This window comes from Nicotiana tabacum, chromosome 7 (genome assembly GCF_000715075.1).
Source record: "Nicotiana tabacum cultivar K326 chromosome 7, ASM71507v2, whole genome shotgun sequence".
In the NCBI taxonomy this organism is placed as follows: Eukaryota; Viridiplantae; Streptophyta; class Magnoliopsida; order Solanales; family Solanaceae; genus Nicotiana; species Nicotiana tabacum.
In genome coordinates this window covers 75,988,335-75,994,334 of record NC_134086.1, presented here as the reverse complement: position 1 = coordinate 75,994,334, position 6,000 = coordinate 75,988,335, and positions in this window count along the sequence as shown.

Below are 6,000 nucleotides of genomic sequence, written 5' to 3'. Positions count from 1 at the left end.
GGAAAAAGTTCAGTTTAGGGTTTAAAACCCTAATGCTGACTAAAAGGAAAATTCAGTTTAGGGTTTAAAACCCTAATGCTGATTGCATGGAAAAGCTCAGTTTAAGGTTTAAAATACTAATGCTGGCTGAATGGAAAAAAGTTCAGTTTAGGGTTTAAAACCCTAATGCTGACTGAAGGAAAAGTTCAGTTTAGGGTTTAAAACCCTAATGCTGACTGAAGGAAAAATTCAGTTTAGGGTTTAAAACCCTAATGCTGATTGCACAGAAAAGGTCAGTCTAGGGTTTAAAACCCTAATGCTGGCTGAATGGAAAAAAGTTCAGTTTAGGGTTTAAAACCCTAATGCTGACTAAAGGAAAAATTCAGTTTAGGGTTTAAAACCCTAATGCTGATTGCATGGAAAAGCTCAGTTTAGGGTTTAAAACCCTAATGCTGGCTGAATGGAAAAAAATTCAGTTTAGGGTTTAAAACCCTAATGCTGACTAAAGGAAAAGTTCAGTTTAGGGTTTAAAACCCTAATGATGACTGAAGGGAAAATTCAGTTTAGCGTTTAAAACCCTAATGCTGATTGCATGGAAAAGCTCAGTTTAGGGTTTAAAACCCTAATGCTGGCTAAATGGAAAAAAGTTCACTTTAGGGTTTAAAACCCTAATGCTGACTAAAGGAAAAATTCAGTTTAGGGTTTAAAACCCTAATGCTGATTGCATGGAAAAGCTCAGTTTAGGGTTTAAAACCCTAATGCTGGCTGAAAGGAAAAAGTTCAGTTTAGGGTTTAAAAGCCTAATGCTGACTAAAGGAAAAATTCAATTCAGGGTTTAAAAGCCTAATGCTGGCTGAAAGGAAAGAGTTCAGTTTAGGGTTTAAAACCCTAATGTTGATTAAATGAAAAAGGTCAGTTTAGGGTTTAAAACCCTAATGCTGACTGCATGGAAAAGCTCAGTTTAGGGTTTAAAACCCTAATGCTGGCTGAAAGGAAAAAAGTTCAGTTTAGGGTTTAAAACCCTAATACTAATTGCATGGAAAAGCTCAGTTTAGGGTTTAAAACCCTAATGCTGGCTGAATGGAAAAAAGTTCAGTGTAGGGTTTAAAACCCTAATGCTGACTAAAGGAAAAATTCAGTTTAGGGTTTAAAACCCTAATGCTGACTGCATGGAAAAGCTCAGTTTATGGTTTAAAACCCTAATGCTGGCTGAATGGAAAAAGTTCAGTTTAGGGTTTAAAACCCTAATGCTGACTAAAAGGAAAATTCAGTTTAGGGTTTAAAACCCTAATGTTGATTGCATGGAAAAGCTCAGTTTAAGGTTTAAAACACTAATGCTGGCTGAATGGAAAAAAGTTCAGTTTAAGGTTTAAAACCCTAATGCTGACTAAAGGAAAAGTTCAGTTTAGGGTTTAAAACCCTAATGCTGACTGAAGGAAAAATTCAGTTTAGGGTTTAAAACCCTAATGCTGATTGCATAGAAAAGCTCAGTTTAGGGTTTAAAACACAAATGCTGGCTGAATGGAAAAAAGTTCAGTTTAGGGTTTAAAACCCTAATGCTGACTAAAGGAAAAGTTCAGTTTAGGGTTTAAAACCCTAATGCTGATTGCATGGAAACGCTCAGTTTAGGGTTTAAAACCCTAATGCTGGCTGAATGGAAAAAAGTTTAGTTTAGGGTTTAAAACCCTAATGCTGACTAAAAGAAAAGTTCAGTTCAGGGTTTAAAACCCTAATGCTGATTGCATGGAAAAGCTCAGTTTAGGGTTTAAAACCCTAATGCTGGCTGAAAGGAAAGAGTTCAGTTTAGGGTTTAAAACCCTAATGCTGACTAAAGGAAAAATTCAGTTTAGGGTTTAAAATCCTAATGCTGACTGCATGGAAAAGCTCAGTTTATGGTTTAAAACCCTAATGCTGGCTGAATGGAAAAAGTTCAGTTTAGGGTTTAAAACCCTAATGCTGACTAAAAGGAAAATTCAGTTTAGGGTTTAAAACCCTAATGCTGATTGCATGGAAAAGCTCAGTTTAAGGTTTAAAATACTAATGCTGGCTGAATGGAAAAAAGTTCAGTTTAGGGTTTAAAACCCTAATGCTGACTAAAGGAAAAGTTCACTTTAGGGTTAAAAACCCTAATGCTGACTAAAGGAAAAATTCAGTTTAAGGTTTAAAACCCTAATGCTTATTGCATGGAAAAGCTCAGTTTAGGGTTTAAAACCCTAATGCTGGCTGAAAGGAAAAAAGTTCAGTTTAGGGTTTAAAACCCTAATGCTGACTAAAGGAAAAATTCAGTTCAGGGTTTAAAACCCTAATGCTGATTGCATGGAAAAGCTCAGTTTAGGGTTTAAAACCCTAATGCTGGCTGAAAGGAAAGAGTTCAGTTTAGGGTTTAAAACCCTAATGCTGACTGCATGGAAAAGCTCAGTTTAGGGTTTAAAACCCTAATGCTGGCTGAAAGGAAAAAAGTTTAGTTTAGGGTTTAAAACCCTAATGCTGACTAAAGGAAAAATTTAGTTTAGGGTTTAAAACCCTAATGCTAATTGCATGGAAAAGCTCAGTTTAGGGTTTAAAACCCTAATGCTGGATGAATGGAAAAAAGTTCAGTGTAGGGTTTAAAACCCTAATGCTGACTAAAGGAAAAATTCAGTTTAGGGTTTAAAATCCTAATGCTGACTGCATGGAAAAGCTCAGTTTATGGTTTAAAACCCTAATGCTGGCTGAATGGAAAAAGTTCAGTTTAGGGTTTAAAACCCTAATGCTGACTAAAAGGAAAATTCAGTTTAGGGTTTAAAACCCTAATGCTGATTGCATAGAAAAGCTCAGTTTAGGGTTTAAAACCCTAATGCTGGCTGAATGGAAAAAGTTCAGTTTAGGGTTTAAAACCCTAATGCTGACTAAAGGAAAAATTCAGTTTAGTGTTTAAAACCCTAATGCTGATTGCATGGAAAAGCTCAGTTTAGGGTTTAAAACCCTAATGCTGGCTGAATGGAAAAAGTTCAGTTTAGGGTTTAAAACCCTAATGCTGACTAAAGGAAAAGTTCAGTTTATGGTTTAAAACCCTAATGATGACTGAAGGGAAAATTCAGTTTAGCGTTTAAAACCCTAATGCTGATTGCATGGAAAAGCTCAGTTTAGGGTTTAAAACCCTAATGCTGGCTGAATGGAAAAAAGTTCACTTTAGGGTTTAAAACCCTAATGTTGACTAAAGGAAAAATTCAGTTTAGGGTTTAAAACCCTAATGCTGATTGCATGGAAAAGCTCAGTTTAGGGTTTAAAACCCTAATGCTGGCTGAAAGGAAAAAAGTTTAGTTTAGGGTTTAAAACCCTAATGCTGACTAAAGGAAAAATTCAGTTCAGGGTTTAAAACCCTAATGCTGATTGCATGGAAAAGCTCAGTTTAGGGTTTAAAACCCTAATGCTGGCTGAAAGGAAAGAGTTCAGTTTATTGTTTAAAACCCTAATGCTGACTGCATGGAAAAGCTCAGTTTAGGGTTTAAAACCCTAATGCTGGCTGAAAGGAAAAAAGTTTAGTTTAGGGTTTAAAACCCTAATGCTGACTAAAGGAAAAATTCAGTTTAGGGTTTAAAACCCTAATGCTAATTGCATGGAAAAGCTCAATTTAGGGTTTAAAACCCTAATGCTAATTGCATGGAAAAGCTCAGTTTAGGGTTTAAAACCCTAATGCTGGATGAATGGAAAAAAGTTCAGTGTAGGGTTTAAAACCCTAATGCTGACTAAAGGAAAAATTCAGTTTAGGGTTTAAAATCCTAATGCTGACTGCATGGAAAAGCTCAGTTTATGGTTTAAAACCCTAATGCTGGCTGAATGGAAAAAGTTCAGTTTAGGGTTTAAAACCCTAATGCTGACTAAAAGGAAAATTCAGTTTAGGGTTTAAAACCCTAATGCTGATTGCATAGAAAAGCTCAGTTTAGGGTTTAAAACCCTAATGCTGGCTGAATGGAAAAAAGTTCAGTTTAGGGTTTAAAACCCTAATGCTGACTAAAGGAAAAATTCAGTTTAGTGTTTAAAACCCTAATGCTGATTGCATGGAAAAGCTCAGTTTAGGGTTTAAAACCCTAATGCTGGCTGAATGGAAAAAAGTTCAGTTTAGGGTTTAAAACCCTAATGCTGACTAAAGGAAAAGTTCAGTTTATGGTTTAAAACCCTAATGATGACTGAAGGGAAAATTCAGTTTAGCGTTTAAAACCCTAATGCTGATTGCATGGAAAAGCTCAGTTTAGGGTTTAAAACCCTAATGCTGGCTGAATGGAAAAAAGTTCACTTTAGGGTTTAAAACCCTAATGTTGACTAAAGGAAAAATTCAGTTTAGGGTTTAAAACCCTAATGCTGATTGCATGGAAAAGCTCAGTTTAGGGTTTAAAACCCTAATGCTGGCTGAAAGGAAAAAAGTTTAGTTTAGGGTTTAAAACCCTAATGCTGACTAAAGGAAAAATTCAGTTCAGGGTTTAAAACCCTAATGCTGATTGCATGGAAAAGCTCAGTTTAGGGTTTAAAACCCTAATGCTGGCTGAAAGGAAAGAGTTCAGTTTATTGTTTAAAACCCTAATGCTGACTAAAGGAAAAATTCAGTTTAGGGTTTAAAATCCTAATGCTGACTGCATGGAAAAGCTCAGTTTATGGTTTAAAACCCTAATGCTGACTGAATGGAAAAAGTTCAGTTTAGGTTTTAAAACCCTAATGCTGACTAAAAGGAAAATTCAGTTTAGGGTTTAAAACCCTAATGCTGATTGCATGGAAAAGCTCAGTTTAAGGTTTAAAATACTAATGCTGGCTGAATGGAAAAAAGTTCAGTTTAGGGTTTAAAACCCTAATGCTGACTAAAGGAAAAGTTCAGTTTAGGGTTTAAAACCCTAATGCTGACTGAAGGAAAAATTCAGTTTAGGGTTTAAAACCCTAATGCTGATTGCATAGAAAAGCTCAGTTTAGGGTTTAAAACCCTAATGCTGTCTGAATGGAATAAAGTTCAGTTTAGGGTTTAAAACCCTAATGCTGACTAAAGGAAAAATTCAGTTTAGGGTTTAAAACCCTAATGCTGACTGCATGGAAAAGCTCAGTTTATGGTTTAAAACCCTAATGCTGGTTGAATGGAAAAAGTTCAGTTTAGGGTTTAAAACCCTAATATTGATTAAATGAAAAAGGTCAGTTTAGGGTTTAAAACCCTAATGCTGACTGCATGGAAAAGCTCAGTTTAGGGTTTAAAACCCTAATGCTGGCTGAAAGGAAAAAAGTTCAGTTTAGGGTTTAAAACCCTAATGCTGACTAAAGGAAAAATTCAGTTTAGGGTTTAAAACCCTAATGCTAATTGCATGGAAAAGCTCAGTTTAGGGTTTAAAACCCTAATGCTGGCTGAATGGAAAAAAGTTCAGTGTAGGGTTTAAAACCCTAATGCTGACTAAAGGAAAAATTCAGTTTAGGGTTTAAAACCCTAATGCTGACTGCATGGAAAAGCTCAGTTTATGGTTTAAAACCCTAATGCTGGCTGAATGGAAAAAGTTCAGTTTAGGGTTTAAAACCCTAATGCTCACTAAAAGGAAAATTCAGTTTAGGGTTTAAAACCCTAATGCTGATTGCATGGAAAAGCTCAGTTTAAGGTTTAAAACACTAATGCTGGCTGAATGGAAAAAAGTTCAGTTTAAGGTTTAAAACCCTAATGTTGACTAAAGGAAAAGTTCAGTTTAGAGTTTAAAACCCTAATGCTGACTGAAGGAAAAATTCAGTTTAGGGTTTAAAACCTTAATGCTGATTGCATAGAAAAGCTCAGTTTAGGGTTTAAAACCCAAATGCTGGCTGAATGGAAAAAAGTTCAGTTTAGGGTTTAAAACCCTAATGCTGACTAAAGGAAAAATTCAGTTTAGGGTTTAAAACCCTAATGCTGATTGCATGGAAAAGCTCAGTTTAGGGTTTAAAACCCTAATGCTGGCTGAATGGAAAAAAGTTCAGTTTAGGGTTTAAAATCCTAATGCTGACTAAAGGAAAAGTTCAGTTTAGGGTTTAAAACCCTAATGA